Consider the following 22622-nt stretch of genomic DNA (forward strand, 5'->3'; position numbering starts at 1 on the left):
TTTTACTCATTTATGTATGGATTTCTTTAACTCACGGATTTTTTTTTCTCATAGCTTTTGAGTAATCCTATGATTAATCTTTTGAATTCTGTTTCTGGCATTTTATCAACCTCTTCATCTTCACATTCTAATATTTTTTTAAGAAATATTTAGTGAACTTACTCAAGTGAAGGAAGTTTAAATGATACAGAAATGAAAAATATTAGGTGTATATATATACAATAAAAAGTGAATATAAATTAGTTAATTCCATGGACATTTCCAGTTAAACATTCATACAAGCACATATTCACCTTTTTTATATGGGGATAATACATACATACATGGCATGATGATTCTGGCAAAAAAACAGATGATAAAAATATTCTCAAGTTTTAAAAATTGTGTGGAATGTATCTGAACAATAGCATTCTATGTGAATGTAAACCCCTGATTTAATTCCAGGATTTTATCATGCCAGAAACATGGTTGGTTTCAATTTTTTAAAACAGATATTGGTATCATATTATATTGGCTTAGTTAATAATTAAGGCATTTTCCATACACAGCATCTCAGTGTGAACATTTTTAATATTGATTATTTGCTTTAATGTTTTCACTTTCAAACTCTTTTATTTATTTATTTTTTTAGAATCCTCCATCTGCTGTTTCACTGCCCAAATGCCCATAAAAGCCAGAGCTCAAACTCTTTCAACATAAGAAAATAGCTGCACACATTTAAGTGTTTTTTTTTTTTTAATAAAATGCGATCTTAAAAAAAATCACAATTGGTCTTTGTAGTTTCTGGTAATAACTCTTGTCTTACTTTTGCAGAGTATAAATTATATTCTTATGCATGATTGCATTAAGACCTGGTAGTTTTTTTAAAATTCTTTTTTTTAAAGGTTTATTTATTTATTTGAAAGTTAGAGTTACAGAGAGAGAGAGAGAGAGAGAGAGAGAGAGAGAGTCTTCGATCTGATGGTTCACTCCTCAGATGGTCAAAATGGCTGGAGCTGTGCCTATCCAAAGCCAGGAGCCAGGCACTTCCTCTGGGTCTCCCATGTGGGTGCAGAGGCCCAAGGACTTGGGCCATCTTGTACTGCTTTCCCAGGCCATAGCAGAGAGATGGATCAGAAGTGGAGCAGCCGGGTCTCGAACCGGTGCCCATATGGGATGCCAGCACTTCAGGCCAGGACATTAACCCACTGCGCCACAATGCCGGCCTGACCCAGTAGTTCTTAAACAATGTTGTAAATAACCATACAGATCTCAAATACAGCAAAACCGAACAATCTTCATAGTGTGCTTTCACTTCATAGTATCCTTTTGGATACTATTCCACTTCAATGTGAAGTATATTGTTAGGGTTTCATTATGTGGCTTTTTAAAAGAAAAATTGATTTTAATTTCTTCCACAGTTCACAGTTCTCAGAAGAGACCTATTTTTGGAAATCTTATAGTCCCAGGATGTGTTGAATAACCAAATACTGTTTAGTAGATGAAATTTCTCAATGCAACTGTAATAAAGAAGCATCTACATCCTTAGCTATATTACCAGTATATCCTGGAACCAAAGTAAGGTGGTTTTCTTGTTCCCACAACCCACTTAATTGTTGTATTAAAATCTAAATATTTCCATCATTCCTGATTTGGATTACAGTTCTGACCACCACCTTTTTATGACTGCTTGAAGCCAGTTTAAATAAACTATTACATATTCTTCAAATCTGCTTTTAAGTAATGACTTTACTAGAGGCAACAAGTCCACACAACAGTCACGTGAGATATAATGTTTTTCTTTCTGTAAACTATTGGTGAGTACAGCTAGGCAATCTACTACAACTCCAAGATCTTGTATCCTCACCAAATAGGCTACAAGTTCACTTATACTTCTCTTTCTCCAGAAAAAGCTACATTCAATCGCAAATTCCTGATGAATAAAACTTGGGCCATTGTTTCATGGTCCTGAGAAACCTCAGAAAAAAACTACTATATTTTGATGATGGGCTTTTTGTCTGTGAAGAGCCAGGGTCACTGGAATTAACCAAATATGTGCGACTATCATGGCGTAAGTTTTCAGGTAGGTGACCTGCATAAGCCAGTTCATTTTCTTTATTTGCTGTGTCACAGCCCCCAGTGCTAGGGGACTGGTTTTTTTTTTTTCTGTAACAAGGATTTGGAAAGTGATGATGAACTTTCTTTCTGTGATAGATCACCTTACGTAGTTTATCTGGGGTTTTCACAGCTTGTCCAACTGTTCTGTTTACGTAAGCAGCCAAATGTTTGGGAGATTTCTTAACCTCCTTCATGTTTATTGGTGAAACTAAGAGATCCTTTTTATAGGAATATCAGTGGAATGATCCTCACTATTAGTGCAAAAGTTCCATTTTTTAACATCGTCGGTTTCAGATGCCATAATCTCTTAAATACCTGCACCTCATGGTATCACAGCACCTCAGCCCTGCCCAGGTGCTGACGAGCCACACCTGGCAGCCTAGAGTCCGTTTCTGTCAGCTTCCCCAACAGGCCTGACTCACAGCCATTCAAACGCTGCCTTCACATTCTTTTTTTTTTTTTTTTTTTTTTTGACAGGCAGAGTGGACAGTGAGAGAGAGAGACAGAGAGAAAGGTCTTCCTTTGCCGTTGGTTCACCCTCCAATGGCCGCCGCTGCCGGCGCACCATGCTGATCCGATGGCAGGAGCCAGGTACTTCTCCTGGTCTCCCATGGGGTGCAGGGCCCAAGTAATTGGGCCATCCTCCACTGCACTCGCTGGCCACAGAAGAGAGCTGGCCTGGAAGAGGGGCAACTGGGACAGAATCCGGTGTCCCAACCAGGACTAGAACCTGGTGTGCCGGTGCCGCAAGGTGGAGGATTAGCCTAGTGAGCCACGACACTGGCCTGCCTTCACATTCTAATATTGAAATGCTGTTGTGTTCCTCTGGAGGGTCTTGTTGTCTTCCTTATTCTAGTTTCTTGAATTTTTGCCTTTATTTTTATGCATTTGTGGAGACACTTGTTGGTTTTTTTCTTCTGATGGCTTTTATCTTTGAACTATATCTGTGTTGCTTATTGGAATGTCTGCACTTTCAGTGAATACCCAGAGGTGTGTTCTGAGTGTGGTCGGTGCTACAGGGTGAGGCAAGTGTCCACGGTTACACTCAAGTTGGGTGTGATAGATCTCCTCTTATTAATAGAAGTGGGGGAATGGTCATTGCTGTTTTTGTGATCATACCCTCACCTCCTCTCCTCCAAGGTGATCAATGCCCATGTGTTAGCCCCAGTGGGTGCAAAACTCATCTGCAACATTATGTGAACTGCACAAATGATCTGTGCAGTCATCACTCTGAGTACAGATCCCTGTCAATGACCCACCCCAGGCCACCTGGGAGCTCTGAGTGTGTGGAGCCACACACAATGATTGTCCGGGGAACCAACTATGCCCTGTTTCCTCTCATGCTGCCATGGAATCCCCACAGTCTCAGCACACAAGGATCTCACAGCCTCTGGGTGCAGAGGGTCTGCTCTGCCCCACCAACCTGTCTGGCCACAGAGAGGCACTTGTTCCACGAGCCTGTTGTCTGTGGAGTACTCCACCTAGGTGTTTTGAACCCCAGAGCCTGTGGTATGTTGGGAGGCTGGGAGCACCTCACAGTCTTATGTGATTGCCGAGTCCTCTGTCAATCCTCTCAGCCAGGCTCAAAGTCAATGTGCACTGTGGATTTTTCCCTCAGTTAGTTTTCTGGATCACACATGTACAGAAGAGGCACTGTTTGAATGTTGCCCTCTCCCCACCACTGCTGCCAATATTGCTGAGAAGATGGTGTCCTGTCTCAACTAGTTCCTGTGTGTGCGCAGAAGGGCTTCTGCAGCTGCTGTTTTTGCCCAAAATGGTGCCCAATCCCTCTCAGCTGTGTGCCAGCCATCGTTGTTGGGAGGATAGGGTGAGAGAAATGTGCCCCTTTTACTTCTACTTGGTCTGTAGCCACCCTCTAGCCCATAGGGCTCCAGGCAGAACTCACACTATGTTCTCCCTCTGGCTGTATCACCATGGGTTGCTGAAGTCTGACCTCACCTCCAACTCTAAGCTGCTGTTCTCTCCGGCTCTTGGTTGCTGGAATCATGTGTTGTGCCAATGTTCATGCTGCATGTCCGCATGTTCCACAAAGGTCCACAGCATTCCTCTTCCTTCCATAGAATTTCCATTGCAGTTTTCTCTCTAATTCTCCTATGAGGGAACTTCCTATGCTTTTCTTTTCTTTTTTAAATTGTCTATCCCTAGCCTAGTGTAGTACGTCATTCCCTATTCTTCCATCTTAGAAATCCTCTCCATGATTTTTTTTTAAAGTTTAATCAGATGAAGGAGGTTGTCAAAAAGCCAAAAGTAAGAATAAAATGTTACCCAGAGGTGGTAACTGAATGACCCAAGTCCCAAGTGGAGGCAGAGCAGATGGAATCTACTAAGGACTGGCCTCTGACTAAAGCTTCTCAAGTTGCCAAGAAGGTTGACAAAGGTTAAAAAATAGAGAGGAATTTCATTTCCTTTGGGTAAATTCCAAGGAGTGGTATGGCTGGGTTGTATGGTAGGGTTATCTTCAGGTTTCTGAGGAATCTCCAGACTGACTTCCATAGTGGCTTAACCAGTTTGCATTCCCACCAACAGTGGGTTAGTGTCTCTTTTTCCTCACATCCTCTCCAGCATCTATTGTTGGTAGATTTCTGAATGTGAGCCCTTATGGTAGTCGGATCCGGCTGAAGAGCCCATGAGAGTATTTTAGGCTTGGAAAGCCAAGACACTCTGGCAAAACAAAACAAAACAAAACAAACAAAAAAAAACAAAACACAAACCAAACAAACCTAAATGAAAGATCTCTGCAAGTGAGATCCCAGTGGAAAGAACAGGGCCATCAAAGAAGGAGGTAGGAGGTACCTTTCTCTGAAGGGAGGGGAGAACTTCAACTTTGACTATGACCCTGTCTAAATAAGATCAAAATTGGCGAACTCAAAAGGCTTCCATAGCCTTGGCAGCTCATGCCTAGAGCCTAGGGAGATTACTGATGCCATAAACAAGAGTGTCAAATTGTTAAGTCAACAACAGGAGTCACTGTGTACTTACTTCTCATGTGGGATCTGTCCTTAATGTGTTGTCCAATGTGAAGTAATGCTATAACTAGTACTGAAACAGTACTTTACACTTTGTGTTTCTGTGTGGGTGCAAACTGATGAAATCTTTACTTAATATATACTAGATTGATCTTCTGTATATAAAGATAATTGAAACTGAATCTTGATGTGAATGGAATGGGAGAATGGGAGAGGGAGCGGGAGATGGGAGGGGTGTGAGTGGGAGGGAAGTCATGGGGGGGGGAGCCATTATAATCCATAAACTGTACTTTGGAAATTTATGTTTACTAAATAAAAGTTAAAAAAAGTAGAGAGGAAAAATAAGCCCAGAGGGAAACACAGCCCCCAGCAGAGTTTCGACCATCTCTGGATTTTTTTTAAACTTTTATTTAAGGAATATAAATTTCCAAAGTACAGCTTATGGATTACAATGGCTTCCCCCCCATAACGTCCCTCCCACCCGCAACACTCCCCTTTCCCACTCCCTCTCCCCTTCCATTCACATCAAGATTCATTTTCGATTCTCTTTATATATAGAAGATCAGTTTAGCATACATTGATTTTGAGTGCCGTGCAGATCCCAAATACTTTCAGAATTTGCCTTCCATATATTTGTGTACCTGGGTTCAGGAAATTTAACCCTTCTCTGTTCTACCCATTGAGTCCTCTCCTTTTCTCCTTTTCTTCTGCTCTTAGAGCTCTCTGTACTCAGAAAATATCACTCTTGTACTTATCTCTAGGATAGGTGTGAAGCTCAACGGAGAGAATTCATATAACATGCTTTTTCACTTTTAAATAATAGCTTTATTGGATATAATATTCTTGATTGGAACATTTTTTTTCATATAACATGCTTTCTACACAGGAAAATACTGAATAACAGTCAGCTGTTGTTATGATATTAAGACCCCAGAAATTTCAGCTCTTGAGCTACTTTATATATATATTTTTTGGTTCCCAGTTTTTAATGAGTGTCAGGGCTTATTGGATTTTAATTAGGTTCACTATTTGTAGTGAGGTCTCACCCTATTCCCCAAGTTGTGTTTGTCTTGGTACAGTAGCCTGTATTTGAAGACCCCTTTAACTTAAGGTCAAATTCAATGGTTATTGTCTTCCTCTTAACACTCCAGGTTTTGAAAAATACCTCTAGAACCCTGAATGCCTTGTCCATGTCTAGAGTATAGGTAAACATTCTGTTTTGCAAAAACTAGATCCATGAGGCAGCCAGGCTGGCAAAGTCAGGTATAACAATTTCACACTTGGCTGAATTGTGTCTGAAAGGTTATCCTTTGGGGTGTGTGTGTGTGTGTGTGTGTGTGTACAAACTTTTAAGTGTTCCCCTAACTTCTGGAATTTCTTCACTTCAAATATATACAGCATCCCCTCAGGATGGTCAAGCAGGTTGGAAATGAGGAAGTGTGGATATTTGTCTCTTCACATTGCCATTCAGACACTAAACAGTTGGATAAGCCTGGAGCAAAACTGGAATTTGCAGGTTTTTTTCTGAATTCCAGGAGAATACTTGATTTGAGGAGATCCAGACCAATGGGCAATTTTATCCTCTTGGAGAATCAATGTCTGAACTTCCAGGTTATAGTTTATCCAGTGAAGAAGATATCGAATTATCAGTTATAAGGAATCCAGATAAGGTGAACTATGCTGCCTCTACTGCTACATGCCACAGGCAATGTGTACAGAAAAAGGACAAGATGAAACATATTACTCTGTGGAGCTCCATGTTTGGATCTAGAATAAGATCTTTAGCAGTCTCCAACATAGAAAATTAAAACATTGGTTTTCCCTAATCTCCTACCCGGATGGCTTAGAGTTTCAGAGGCAGAGTCCAGTTTTTTTTTTTTCAAGATTTATTTATTTGAAAGCTAGAGTTTTACAGTGAGAGAGAGAGAGAGAGGGAGGGAGGGGGAGGTATTCTATACATTGGTTTACTCCCCACATGGCTGCAATGACCAGAGCTGTTCCTGTCCGAAGCCAGGAGCCAGGAACTTCTTCCAGTCTCCCATGTGAGTGCAGAGACCCAAGGACTTGGGCCATCTTCTTCTGCTTTCCCAGGAACATTAGCAGGAAGCTGGATGGAAAGTGGAGCAGTTGGGACCCAAACCACTGCCCATATGGGATGCCAGCTTTGCAGGTGGTGGCTTTGCCCACTATACCGCAATGATGGTTCCAGGATCCAGGTTCTTGAAAGTCTTTGCATGGGGCAGCACTGTAGCATAGCAAAGCCACAGCCTGCAATGCCGGCATTCCATATTGGTGCTGGTTCAAGTCCTGCCTGCTGCACTTTTGATCCAGCTCTCTGCCACAGCCTGGGAAAGCAGTAGGAGATGGGCCAAATCCTTGGGCCCCTGCACCCATGTGGGAGACCTGGAAGAACCTCGTGGCTCCTGGCTTTGGATTGGCACAGCTCTGGCTGTGGTGGTCATCTGGGGAGTGAACCTCCCTCCCTCCTCTCTTAGGTTCTGCCTCTGTGTAACTCTGCCTTACAAATAAATAAACAAATCTTTAAACAAAAGTCCCTGCAGACAGTGATGCAATGCTCCCACGGAAGTCCTGTGTACAGTCAATGCCACTGGGGCTGATGCTGGACAGGTGGAGGTTTGTGCCTAAAAAGTAAATCTTTTCTGAGTTCTTATTAGGCTGTTGCCATCAGTTAGAAAGTGGTAGCTTCCTCCCTTAGCACCTATGATAACTATGAGTGGCAGAGCTGTTGTGGACTGTCCCAGGAACTGTCTTGCCTCTAGGACCAGTGATTAATGGATTGATATCTAGGTTTGGCAAGTGAAAGTGTGGCAAGCTGAATAGGAGAGCCATTTAGGAGGGAAGTATATGAGTAGAAGCACATTGAGGTCTACTTCAGGCAAGGATAGGAGGTCCCTGAGGGATTGTTGGGCCATATTATTAACAGAACTGTGGGATTTGTTTCCCTATTGTTAGCAGAGCAAGGGAAGGTAGAGCCCTCAAGTGAGAAGCTGGGCCTTTTACATTTTCAGGACTGTTACAATATTTGTGGGACAAAAAGTCAAATTTAACATGGGATATCAGTCTAGAAACCAAGGTTAGGACCACATAACTGGCCTGAGTGATGATTTTCTAGTCTTAGGTCTTTATAGTTCTCTAGACCAGAGACTTTGTGTTCTCCCAAATAAAGGATTGGAGCTGAAGACCAAGGGACTAGGCTAACAGGATTAAGAAATCTGAGTAAAAAGCCCATGAGAGTATTTCAAGCATGGAAATCAAGACACTGTGGCAAAAAAAAAAAAATGACCTAAATGAAAGATCTCTGTGAGTGAGATCCCAGCGGAAAGAATGGGCCATCAAAGAAGAAGGTACCTTTCTCTGAAGGGAGGAGAGAACTTCCACTTTGACTATGACCTTGTCTAAATAAGATCGGAGTTTGTGAACTCAAGAGGCTTCCATAGCCTTGTCAGCTCATGACAAGAGCCTTGGGTGATTACTGATGTCATAAATAAGAGTGTCAATTGTTAAATCAACAACAGGAGTCACTGTGCACTTACTCCCCATGTAGGATCTCTGTCCTTAATGTGTTGTACTATATGAATTAATGGTATAACTAGTACTCAAACAGTACTTTTTACTTTGTGTTTCTGTGTGGGTGTAAACTGTTGAAATCTTTACTTAGTGTATAGTAAATTGATCTTCTGTATATAAAGATAATTGAAAATGAATCTTGATGAAGAATGGGATGGGAGAGGGAGTGTGAGATGAAATGGTTGCAGGTAGGAGGGAGATTATGGGTGGAAAAGCCACTGTAATCCATAAACTGTAATTTGGAAATTGATATTTATTAAATAAAAGTCAAAAAAACCCAAGTATGTAAAAAAAAATCTGAGAAGAAGAACCTAGGTATGCTTGAATCTAATCTTTTTGTGCATAACTTTTTTTTAACTTTTATTTAGCAAATATAAATTTCTAAAGTACAGCTTATGAATTACAATGGCTCCCCCCATAACTTCCCTCCTGCCCGCAACCCTCCCAACTCCCGCTCCCTCTCCCATTCCATTTGTGCATAACTTTTTTTAATAAATATTTATTTGAGAGAGAGCGAGAGAGAGAGAGAGAGAGAGAAAATCTTCCATCCACTGGTTTACTCCCCAAATGGCCACAATGGCTAGGACCCAGAATTTCTTCTGGGCCTCCCACATGGGTACAGGGGCCGAAGGACTTGGACCATCTTCCGTTGCTTTCCCAGGCACATTACCAAGGATCTGGAGTATCTGGACTCAAATTAGTTCCCTTATGTGATGCTGGCATCATAGGTGTTGGCTTTACCAGCTACACCACAATGCCAGTCCTGTGTGCATACTTATATGAAGTATTTGAGTGACCTAACATTCTTTTTCTTTTCTAATTAACCTATATTTTTACTCTGTGGATCCCAAGTTCTTAGGTTTCCAAAATCTGCATATATTCCAAAGTCTTTTTTTTAACCTATATATTTATTGATTTTGGAATACTGGCTGTTGTTGCCTCTGGGCAGGGCCAGACCAAATGACTTTCTGGGCCTAAACCACCAGTAGGCTAGAGGTTCCCCTCCCCTGCAGTCTAAACCCACATTCTCAGTTACTGCTGCTTTCTCTCTCTCTCTCTTTTTTTTAACTTTTATTTAATGAATATAGATTTCCAAAGTACAGCTTATGGATTACATTGGCTACCCCCCCCATGACTTCCCTCCCACCCGCAACCCTCCCCTTTCCTGCTCTCTCTCCCCTTCCATTCATATCAAGATTCATTTTCAATTTTCTATATATACAGAAGATCAGTTTAGCATATATTAAGTAAAGATTTCAACAGTTTGCACCCACATAGAAACACAAAGTGAAAAATACTGTTTGAGTACTCGTTATAGCATTAAATCTCAATGTACAGCACATTAAGGACAGAGATCCTCCTCTGCACAGTGACTCCTGTTGTTGACTTTACAAATTGACACTCTTGTTTATGGCATCAGTAATCTCCCTATGCTCCAGTCATGAGTTTCCAAGGCTATGGAAGCCTTTTGAGTTCACCGACTCTTATCTTATTTAGACAAGGTCATAGTCAAAGTGGAAGTTCTCTCCTTTCTTCAGAGAAAGGTACCTCCTTCTTTGAAGACCTGTTCTTTCCACTGGGATCTCACTCACAGAGATCTTTCATTTAGTTTTTTTTGTTGTTGTTGTTGTTGTTGTTTTTTTTCCAGAGTGTCTTGGCTTTCCATGCCTGAAATACTCTCATGGGCTTTTCAGCCAGATCCGAATGCCTTTAGGGCTGATTCTGAGGCCAGAGTGCTGTTTAGGACATCCGCCATTCTATGAGTCTGCTGTGTATCTCGCTTCCCATGGTGGATCGCTCTCCCCTTTATTTTATCGGTTAGTATTAGCAGGCACTAGACTTGTTTATGTGATCCCTTTGACTCTTAGTCTTTTCATTATGATCAATTGTGAACAGAAATTGATCACTTGGAATAGTGAGATGGCATTGGTACATGCCACTTTGATGGGATTGAACTGGAATCCCCTGGTATGTTTCTAACTCTACCATTTGGGGCAAGTCAGCTTGAGCATGTCCCAAATTGTACATCTCTTCCCTCTCTTATTCCCAGTCTTATATTTAACAGGGATCACGTTTCAGTTAAATTGCAACACTTAAGAATAACTGTGTATTAATTACAGAATTAAACCAGTAGTATTAAGTAGAACAGACAAAAAATACTAAGAGGGATAATGTATTAAGTTGTTCATTAACAGTCAGGGCTATGCTGATCAAGTCACTGTTTCTCATAGTGTCCATTTCACTTCAGGAGGTTTCCTTTTTGGTGTTCAGTCAGTTGTCACCGATCAGGGAGAACATATGATATTTGTGCCTTTGGGACTGGCTTATTTGAGTGACCTAACATTCTGACATCTGGGCCCCCTCCCACTTCTCACCTTCTTTTCTGGACAGCTAGTTATTTTGCAATTAAAAATGGGTTCATTTCTTGGAAATGTTTGCTTGACTGGGCCAGGATATATACTTGCTTCCGGATTGTATCATGTAAGAGTCAAAAGTCTGCAGTGGGTAATTGGTTGCAAAAGGGAATTAGGAAGAGAGGGAATACATCTATATTAATCTCCTTTTAGTGATTAAACTTGTGAAAAGAACTAAGAATTTAAATGCTCATTGTCATCAGGAAGTGAATTATTTTAATCTCTCTTCAATAGTTATCTATTAATTAAGTGAGAATAAAGAGGAGAATAATTGGAGATGTGTTTTCTTAGCTATCTTGTGCCTTTTGAGTCAATATTCCTGGTTATTAATGAGTTATTGGATAAATGGAAGTATGCACAAAATGAGACATTCTAAAAGGAGCAACTAGCTTGAGGTTGTGCCTAGTTTTTTTTTTTAAGATTTATTTTATTTATTTGAAAGGCCGAGTTGAAGAGAGAGGCAGAGACACAGAGAGGTCTTCCATCCATTGGTTTACTCCCCAGATGGCTGCAACGGCTGGAACTGTGCTGATCCCAAGCCAGGATCCAGGAGCTTCTTCTGGGTCTCCCACGCAGGTTCAGTGGCCCAAGGACTTGGGCCATCTTCTCTGCTATCCCAGGCCATAGCAGAGAGCTGGATCGGAAGAGGAATAGCCAGGACTAGAACCGGCGCCCATATGGGATTCCAGCACTTCAGGCCAGGGCTTTAATCCGTTGCACCACAGCACTGGCCCAGAGGTGGTAGCTAGTTAAGAGCAATATGATAGGCATGGGTATTGTGGTGCTGTAGGTTATTGCCTCCACTTCCAATTGCCCCTGGGAGGCAGTAGCTGGTGTCTCAAGTACATGGGTCTTTGCCACCCATATGGGAGACTTGGAAGGAATTCTTGGCTTCTGGCTTTTGCCTGGTCCAGTTCTAGCTGTGTTGTGCATTTAGGGAGTGAAACAGCAGATGGAAGATTTCCCTCTCACTTTCTCTTTCTCTCTCTCTCTCTCTCTCTCTCTCTCTCTCTCTGCCTTTCAAATAAGTAAAAATAAATAAATATAAAAAAATTCTTTAAGCGTAGGAGTTTGGAGTTAGATTCGAGTAGAACCCCAGTATGGCCCCTTACAACCTGTGTGACATTGACTAAGTTACTTAATCAAAACCTCAATTTCCTCAGCTGTCAAATGTCAGTAATAACAAAAAATAACCACATGATTTTCAGGGAATTATATGAAATTAAAGCATATAAAGCACTTAGCCTAATGCCTGACAAATAGAAGGTACAGTCAGATATCCACGTCCATAGTTTCCACAACTATGGATTTGACCAACCATAGATGGAAATATTTGGAAAACATTGTATCTACACTGAATATATACAGACATTTTTCCTTGCCATTATTGCATAAGCAATACAGTACAACTATTTGCCCAACAATTATATTGTATTAGGTATTATAAGTAATTTAGGGATGGTTTAAAGTGTGTGGTGTTATATGCAAATTACTATCCTGTTTTATATAAGGGACTTAGGTATCCATGGATTTTGGTATCCTTGGGGGCAGTCCTGTAACCAATCCCCCTTGGATACCAAGGAATGACTGTGATCCTCAATGAATGTTTGTTTCCTTTCTGTTTTCTCAGAACAGGAACCTTTGTGCTATAAAATCCCAACTGCTTTGTTTTACATATGTTTTGATGAACCTTTGGTCCTTGCTCAGGGCTGTGTCCTGGTAGCCCATCTGTCTTTGCCAAACCTATCTCCACCCTTTTCAATATGACATAATGGTTTTGAGTTTGGGCTCTGGAGTTAACAGATCTGGGCTGGAATCCAAGCTGAATTACTTCCTGGTTTTATAACTTTGGAACAATTATTTAACCCTCTATTCTTTCATTTCCTTGTGTGTAACATAGAGTTAATTATAAGCTACTTTGTGGGATTATTGGGAGGATTCACTGAAATGATGCATGTAAAGCATCATGTTCAGAATAATGTCTGGCACATGGTAAATGTCAAACCAAATGGTTGCTATATTATTTCTATCCTGGCTTTCATTCTCTCAGAGACCTGATGGATATCAATTGATCATCTGACAAAATTATTTAAGCAAACAATTTGTGATTTAAGTGCATCCACCCATAAAACCAAAGATACCACAATCCACAATCTGGATTCTAAGCTGTGTCATTTCAAACATTACCCTGTACTTTTTTGACACTGCTCCAATTGAGGGGTGATGTCTAGTCCCCTTTCCTTGAATCTGAGTACTGTGGATGTTTGACCAATAAAATATGGTAGCAGTGACACTGTATCCATTTCTGGGCCTATGCCTAAAGAAACTGGCAGCTTTCCCTTCCTGTATTTGAAAGTGTTTATTTTTGGAACCCAGTAATATTCTGTGAGGAAGGCCTAAAGGAGTCCCTATGAAGAACTGAGACTCCTGCCCTTCAGCCCTGACTGAATTCCCAGCTGACAGCCAATACTAACTTTCCAGTTAATACAAATGAGCTATCTTGGACATCGCTCATAGTTGAGAGAGCTAAACTGACACAGTCTGAAACAAAGATCAGTCCACTTTGCCAAACTTTGTCTCTGTTGTACATGGGTGATGATCATAAATGTTGTCGTAAGCCACTAAGTTTAGGATGGTTTGTTAGACAGCAATAAAAAAATCAAAATACAGATTATGAGTATCTGGTTAATAGGGAGAAATCACTTGAGGAAGGCTGTTCCATGCACAACACTATGTAAGTGATAACTGGGGGCCAGTGCCGTGGCTCACTTGGCTAATCCTCCTCCTGCGGCGCTGGCATCCCATATGGGCGCCTGCTTCTAGTCCTCTTCCAGTCCTGCTCTCTACTGTGGCCCGGGAAGGCAGTGGAGGATGGCCCAAGTGCTTGGGCGCCTGCACCCGCGTGGGAGACCAGGAGGAAGCACCTGGCTCCTGGCTTTGGATCGGCGCAGTGCCAGCTGTTACGGCCATTTGGGGGGTGAACCAACGGAAGGAAGACCTTTCTCTCTGTCTGTCTGTCAAAAAAAAAAATAAGCGATAATTGGTCCTATCTATTTGTAGGACTGGCTTTTGTCTGAATTAGGGTGTGTAATTGTCTTGTGATATTAAGTTTAATGCTTCAGGTAGAAAAAATGTAAACCACAAACATGAAATGTTTTTGATCAAACATTTGGACAATATTAAACTAAATGTTGATTCTCTACTTATCAAATGTATTTCTCTCCCATCTACCATATCTCTGAAATTATTTAATTTTCTGTATAGATATTCAAATAACAAAGTACAGAGATCATCCACAAATCTTCCCTTTCTCTGACACCTCACATCCAGTTCATTAGAATGTCTGTTGGCTCTGTCCTCAAGATGTATTCTAATGTGCCCTCTTTTCTCCATCCCTACTACTGCCCTAGTAAAAACTATGCTTTTGTCTTGCTTATTGGCCACAAACTTATGTGCTTTCTTATATCCTTTCCCAAGATGCTGCCCATTTTTCAAATTGTGCTGCTGCTATTCTATTTTTTTCACATCCCTTCTGAACTTCCAGAGCTTCATGGCAGTGTAACTTGAAGCCCTGCACTTGAATGGCCTTCATGTTCTACACACTGAGCCTATCAATGTCAAGTTGTCATTCTACTTCTACACTTGTATAAAATGACATCTCATGAGAGGTAATGTCTAGTCTCCTGCTATATAGGCTCAAAAAACCTATAGAATTTGGCTTTTTGTGAAGATATCAAGGGACCAAATGATGCTACCTGGAAGTGAAGATAATTCATATCTATGGAAGATATGAATTCAGATATGAATTTTGACCACTGGAAATGAAGAAGGCAGCCAGGCAGAGAAGTTTCTCCTACTTTTCCTTCATATAGTTCTCTTAAATGTGTGTATGTGTGTGTTTTCCTTTGAATAATTGTGGAAAAAGTCCCATATGCTGAGCAAACATACCTGACAAGTGACCTGCAATTTTGTGAACTAACAACTAACATCTAATGAGGTATTGCATTGTATCACTTTGCTTTGATCTTTCCTTGCTTCACTTATCTTTTCTCTTCATACTGTTTCCCTGGGCTTGAACAAGACCCAAGTGGTTAGTTCTTCAACTCTTACCTTAGGCTTTGTTTTCTAGAGGATTCTGGATAAGACACTTGATATTAGAAGTGGGGTTACATAAAATGCTACTGTTCACTTGTCTAAAAGCAATAAGGACCCTCTTGCTAATGGTAAGCTATATGGTAATAACCTCTGGCATCAAGTGGAATTCCAATTAATTGAGCTCTCACCTGTGGTATGTGCTATTTTATTGATGTGACATGTAGATAGAGAGTAAGATGAAGGAGGGGGCCTAGTGGCTTGGTTCCCATTTGATATACAAACAATTTTACTTGTAGAGATTTTGGGGTAGAATGCTTGATTTTGACTGAAGTATAAACTGTCACTATGAAGCTATAAAGGAGATTCTTATCTCCTGCAGCTACAGGACACTGTACCAAAAATCAAGCTCAGAATCTGATAAAGGTGTCAGTGTTGTGAAGCAGACTAAATGTACAGCCCTGTTAAGTTCATTATGTCAAAATAAGACTGGAAAGAGTAGAACATGGAGAATTGAGTTGTTATTTTGGTGGAGAAATCGAAGAATTATGAACTCCCCAATTTCTCAGCACTTTTCTTGCATGCAGAAGTAGCCCCGTTTTATTGCCAGAGAAGAATAGCTTACCTTTTTATGGAGACTAAGTAATGATTTCACCTGAAGCAAGTTCCTTCTGAGGTGATGTTTTTTCTTAAGATCCAGCCCTCCATCCTCATTGCCTCCAGATAAATAACCAGAATCTGATCTCTGTACAACTTGTATAGAGAAGTACAAACCAGTAATTTTTCAATGTTCATTAACATGGATAATCAAAAGCAGCTAACAAAATAAAAAACATTTGGATTATTTGCATCCAAGAACACAAATATGCCAAGAAAATATATACCATATGGCTTAATTTATATGACTACCAAGAACAAGCAATGAAAATCTATGGAGAAGGAATCAGAAAATGCTTGCCTCTGGGTGGGCATAAGTGGTTAAGTAGAAAGGACTCAGGGAAACTTTTTGAGGTGATGGAAATTTTGCATATTTTGTTTTTAATGGTTTCATGAGTATATACAATTGTCAAAGCTATACTCTCCATATTTATATGTAAATTATACATTGATAAAACAATTAAAAGGCATTTTACCTTTATATGGCAAGGAAATCTTCACTGTCTTACTCAGGGTTATTTTAACTCTCCTGATTTCTACAAGATTGGTGATAAAATTGAACATCTTGAGCCTTGATAGAGTGTCATATAAGCCCCATATGCAAGGATACTTCAAAAAGTTCATGGAAAATGGAATTAAAATATTTTTCACTAACATTTTTGAAATTCATGCATACAGATGTACTTCACAAAGTTCATGCAAAAGGCATACTATGAAAAAACTGCATGGATTCCAAAATTGTTGTACCAAAATAAATATATCTTTTAATTCCATGTCCATGAACTTTTTAAAATATTCTGTATTGAGGAATGTATTTGCATCATGAATTTCTATGAGTTTTGGGGTCTAGAGAAGAATATACACTCTAAGCTAAAGAACACAATAATCTACTTTGCAGCCCTACCACTAAGAAAGAGGCATAGCAGTGGTAGATCATTTTGGATTTTGGATACAACATAAACTGCACATAAGAATATTGTTCTGGGGGCTGGCGCTGTGGAGCAGCAGGTTAACACCCTGGCCTGAAGCATCAGCATCCCATATAGGCTCTGGTTCAAGTCCTGGCTGCTCCACTTCCAATCTAGCTCTCTGCTATGGCCTGGGAAAGCAGTACAAGATGGCCCAAGTCCTTGGGCCCCTGCATCCATGTGGGAGACCCGGAGGAAGCTCCTGGCTCCTGGCTTCGGATCGGTGCAGCTCCGGCTGTTGCAGCCAATTGGGGAGTGAACCATTGGATGGAATATCTCTCTTTCTCTCTGCCTCTCCTCTCTCTGTGTTACTCTGACTTTAAAATAAATAAATAAATAAATCTTTTTAAAAAAGAATATTGTTCTGGTGCATTTATTGAATAACCTAGAGGGCTGTCATTTTAAAGTGAGGCCCAGCACAAGAGAGGACTCCATAGCAGATCAAGATCATGTTGCAAGTGGGTATCCCCTCTGGGCTCTATGATCAATCAGATCTAAAAGTACTAGATTAAGTTTCTGAAAAATCTCTAAGAAACTTACCTTGTGTATCTCTAAGGTTTTATATTTTATTTTTGTTTTTAGTAGACCTATATAGTAGGAGCATGCTTGCTAAGTTTAATGAAGAGAATACATCTCTGACAGACCAGGTAGGCATCTTAGTAAAGGACTGAGAGCCCAGTCTATTTTCAGACTGGGGTTTTTATGGATATGGATGTGGGTATGGATATGGGACTTGCATTTTCCCTCCCTACTCTCTCTCTGGAATATGGCCAGGTAGAGGGCTTTCTGAGTGTGGAATTCCTGAAATTCCTCCGAGAATTCATAATGGACCTATTAGCCCCCATGGTGTAGGGCACATAAGATTCCCCTAAGATTCTCCTGGGAGAGTATTGGGACCTATCTCACAATGTTATCAAACAATGACAAGACTTTTGATATGCAAATGATGGTCTGCTTCCAAGGCTTGCTTCTACATCTCTTTCCTCATTCCACTACCTGTTTTTCTAAAAAATAAAATACCATTTTCTTTGGCCCCTCTTTTGCATATAGGCTAATGTCTACCTAGCTACATTGGCATTCCCCCCTCAAGAGAAGTAGCCCATAATCATATTGGGATAGCATGTGTGAAGGTCCATCTTCTCTTTTTCTTTGTCATATGGGCATAGAGCTGGTTATAGATATTCTTCTTTTTCTGTCTATCCTTATGGTGTTCGAGGGTGGCCTTAGAAAATATTGTGCTGCATGATCTTGAGGGTTGGATATGTTCCCCCAATGGATAGACTGGAAGGCCTGTTTCACAATCATCTGGAGCTGAATGGCTTTTATATTTTAGAGACAAAATAAATGAAGACATTAATGGAACATGGTTTAAGAGAAGCAGTAGGAGTGTGGAAGCTAAGGAGGGGGCTACGGAGGGGGAATAGCCAGGATTTCCATGACCCAATTCTAGGCTAGAAATTCTAACCCTGTTCTGCCTGGTATTAAAGTTGTCTGTCGTCATCCAAGAAATGGCAAATATGGTTTTGCACCTGTATAGTTTAATTGAAGAATTGTTCTTTTATACACATTGTCTAGTGTGCTAGTAGAGAAAGAGTACCTGATTCTGGGGTGCCATACTCATTATCTACTGCTGAATTATGATATTATCACAACATTAGCAGTTTAAAACAATATATATTTATTATCTCTATTATCTCACAGTTTATATGTGCCAGAAGTCTTGACTTAGCTGAGTCTTCTGCACAGGGCCTTAGAAGGCTGAAAAAAAATATGTTGGCCAGGCTAAATTTCTTTCTGAAGTTTTTTTTTATTTGACAGGTGGATTTTCAGACAGTGAGAGAGAGAGAGAGAGAGACAGAGAGAAAGGTCTTCCTTCTGTTGGTTCACCCCCCAAATGGCTGTAACAGCCAGCACTGCACCAATCCAAAGCCGGGAGCCAGGTGCTTCTCCTGGTCTCCCATGGGGGTGCAGGGGCCCAAGCACTTGGGTCATCCTCCATGGCCCTCCTGGGCCACAGTACAGAGCTCACAGTACAGAGCTGGACTGGAAGAGGAGCAACTGGGACTAAAACCATGTGTCCATATAGGGTGCTGGTGACACAGGCGGAGGATTAACCAAGTGAGCCACGGCACCAGCCCCTCTTTCTGAAGTTTTAGATCCTCTTTTCAGCACATAATTGTTGGAAGAATTCAATTCCTTGTAGCTGTACGACCAAGATCCCTGTTTCTTGCTGTTTGTTGACCAAGGGCCTCTCTTTTTTTTTTTTTTTTTTTTTTTTTTTTTTTTAATCTTTTATTTAATGAATATAAATTTCCAAAGTACGACTCATGGATTACAATGGCTCCCCCCCCATACCGTCCCTCCCACCCACAACCCTCCCCTTTCCCACTCCCTCTCCCCTTCCATTCACATCAAGATTCATTTTCGATTATCTTAATATACAGAAGATCAGCTTAGTATACCTTAAGTAAGGATTTCAACAGTTTGCTCCCACACAGAAACATAAAGTGAAAAATAATAGATGATTTTTTTAAAATGATGATGAAATCAGATCAGACCTATTGTCATGTTTAATCCCAGTGAGAGTCAAGTTGGGAATTGATAGTTTCTTTTTTTTCTTTTTTTTTTTTACAGAAGATCAGTTTAGTGTACATTAAGTAAAGATTTCAACCGTTTGCACCCCCATAGAAACACAAAGTGAAATATACTGTTTGAGTACTCGTTATAGCATTAAGCCTCAATGTACAGCACATTAAGGACAGAGATCCTACATGAGGAGTAAGTGCACAGTGACTCCTGTTGTTGACTTTACCAATTGACACTCCTGTTTATGGCATCAGTAATCTCCCTATGCACCAGTCATGAGTTTCCAAGGCTATGGAAGCCCCTTGAGTTCTCCGACTCTTATCTTGTTTAGACACGGTCATAGTCAAAGTGGAGGTTCTCTCCTCTCTTCAGAGAAAGGCACCTCCCTCTTTGAAGACCTGTTCTTTCCACTGGGATCTCACTCACAGAGATCTTTTTGCCAGAGTGTCTTGGCTTTCCATGCCTGAAATACTCTCATGGGCTTTTCAGCCAGATCCAAGTGCCTTTAGGGCTGATTCTGAGGCCAGAGTGCTATTTAGGACATCCGCCATTCTATGAGTGTGCTGAGTATCTCACTTCCCATGTTGGATCACTCTCCCCTTTATTTATTCTATCGGTTAGTGTTAGCAGGTACTAGACTTGTTTATATGCTTCCTTTGACTGTTAGTCCTTTCATTATGATCAATTGTGAACTGAAATTGATCACTTGGAATAGTGAGATGGCATTGGCACATGCCACCTTGATGGGATTGAACTGGAATCCCCTGGTATGTTTCCAACTCTACCAATTGGGGCAAGTCAGCCCGAGCATGCCCCAAATTATACATCTCTTCCCTCTCTTATTCCCACTCTTATGTTTAACAGGGATCACATTTCAGTTAATTTTCAACACTTAAGAATAACTGTGTGATAATTACAGAATTAAACCAGTCATATTAAGTAGAACAGACAAAAAAAAAAATACTAAGAGGGATAATGTATTAAGTTGTCCATTAACAGTCAGGGCTATGCTGATCAAGTCACCATTTCTCATAGTGTCCATTTCACTTCAGGAGGTTTCCTTTTTGGTGTTCAGTCAGTTGTCACCGATCAGGGAGAACATATGGTATTTGTCCCTTTGGGACTGGCTTATTTCACTCAGCATGATGTGTTCCAGATTCCTCCATTTTGTTGCAAATGACTGGATTTCGTTGTTTCTTACTGCGGTATAGTATTCTAAAGAGTACATATCCCATAATTTCTTTATCCAGTCTACCGTTGATGGGCATTTAGGTTGGTTCCAGGTCTTGGCTATTGTGAATTGTGCTGCGATAAACATTAGGGTGCAGACCGCTTTTTTGTTTGTCAATTTAAACTCCTTTGGGTAAATTCCAAGGAGTGGGATGGCTGGGTCGAACGGTAGGGTTATATTCAGGTTTCTGAGGAATCTCCAGACTGATTTCCATAGTGGCTTGACCAGTTTGCATTCCCACCAACAGTGGGTTAGTGTCCCTTTTTCCCCACATCCTCGCCAGCATCTGTTGTTGGTAGATTTCTGCATGTGAGCCATTCTAACCGGGGTGAGGTGAAACCTCATTGTGGTTTTGATTTGCATTTCCCTGATTGCTAGTGACCTTGAACATTTTTTCATGTGCCTGTTGGTATTTGGATTTCCTCTTTTGAAAAATGTCTATTGAAGTCCTTGGCCCATCTCTTAAGTGGGTTGTTGGTTTTGTTTTTGTGGAGTTTCTTGATCTCTTTGTAGATTCTGGTTATTAACCCTTTATCTGTTGCATAGTTTGCAAATATTTTTACCCATTCTGTCGGTTGTCTCTTCACTCTCCTGATTGTTTCTTTTGCAGTACAGAAACTTCTCAATTTGATGCAATCCCAATAGTTGATTTTGGCTTTGACTGCCTGTCCAAGGGCCTCTCTTATTCCTAGCAATTACACATAGTTCCTTGTTGCATTGCCCTCTCACAGATCTTTTTATGGCATTGTAGTTTAGTTCTTATATATAAGTAGGAGAAGCTTTCACTTTAGTCTGCCAAACTGGAGTATTATATAATGCAATGTGATCATTGGAGTGATGGCATCATTAATTTTACCATATTCTGTTTCCTAGAAGCAAGTTGAAGGTTCTGCCTATACTTAATGGAAGGGAACTATACTTAATGGAAGGGAATTATATAAGGGCACGGCTCATTAGAGGTCACCTTAAGGTGTGTCCACTAGAGGCACCAAGTGACTCTATAGTATGTATTCCTGTGGATGTCATATGACATACCAAGTTGTAATGTTGGGTATGGGCTACAACAATCTTTTACGGTATCCTTATTATTGGGTTCAAGCAATTCCAGTAGGCATAGATAAAGTGTAGGAGAAGATACCTATTAATCTAGACTTATAATGCATCATACTAGTGGACCTGCTGCTCGTCAATAGACGAGGAAATGGTTTAGACTTGATTCACAGATGGGTCAGCGAAATATGTTGGCATTATGTGTTTATAGATTACTATCCCATTATAACCTGACTTAGCTGTGGCTTTGAAGAACAGTGTTGAAGGAAATAGTCCCAATGGGAAGTTTCCCTTCACTAAAGCAGACTTAGCATTTGTCACAGCGAAGATCCTAATCCACCAGCAGCACATGACATAGCACTATTCTTCAGGGAGATCAGCCAGACACCTGGTGTTAGGTCAGTTACTTGGCTCTTTTGTAATCTCATGAGGACAGTAATTCTTCTTTATCAGAATAGTTATTTATTATAGATAAGAATTTGTTTTCTCTGCGTGTATTGCCTGCACTGGTACCACTGTCTGACGGGTTGGTAGAACAACATAGTGGTTGGTGGAACAATAGAACAGGCCTTTTTGAATGTTCAGTTAAGGGTGTATAAAAAGGATAAAATCTTGTAGGGTTCTTTGCTGTATATTAAATGCTGGGATGTGGTATAATAATGATCAGTATACAGTACTGTGTCTTTTATATAGTAATATATATACCTTTTATATAACATATATAATATATATAAAGTGTATATACCTTTTATATAATGTACCATTTAATGATTTAGTCAATGAGGGACCACATATAGGATGGTGGTCCCATAAGATTACAATGGAGCCGAAAATTCCTTCCACCTAGTGAGATTGTAGCTGCTGTAATGTCATAGTTCAATGCATTACTATGTGTCTGTGTTGATGCTGGTGTAAACAAAACCATTATGCTGGTGGTCATATAAAGTAATAG

At 40.4% G+C, this 22622-nt stretch overlaps 1 long non-coding RNA gene and 1 pseudogene across 6 annotated transcripts in view; one reads left to right on the forward strand and one right to left on the reverse strand.

The window, feature by feature from the left end:
* Window positions 1-22622, forward strand: part of LOC149119710 (uncharacterized) — a 100780-nt gene that overhangs the window by 73063 nt on the left and 5095 nt on the right. The window lies entirely within an intron of this gene.
* On the reverse strand, window positions 1407-2398 carry LOC100341213 (KATNB1-like protein 1 pseudogene; annotated as a pseudogene).

This window comes from Oryctolagus cuniculus, chromosome X (genome assembly GCF_051225735.1).
Source record: "Oryctolagus cuniculus isolate XC-2025 breed Fujian yellow rabbit chromosome X, ASM5122573v1, whole genome shotgun sequence".
In the NCBI taxonomy this organism is placed as follows: Eukaryota; Metazoa; Chordata; class Mammalia; order Lagomorpha; family Leporidae; genus Oryctolagus; species Oryctolagus cuniculus.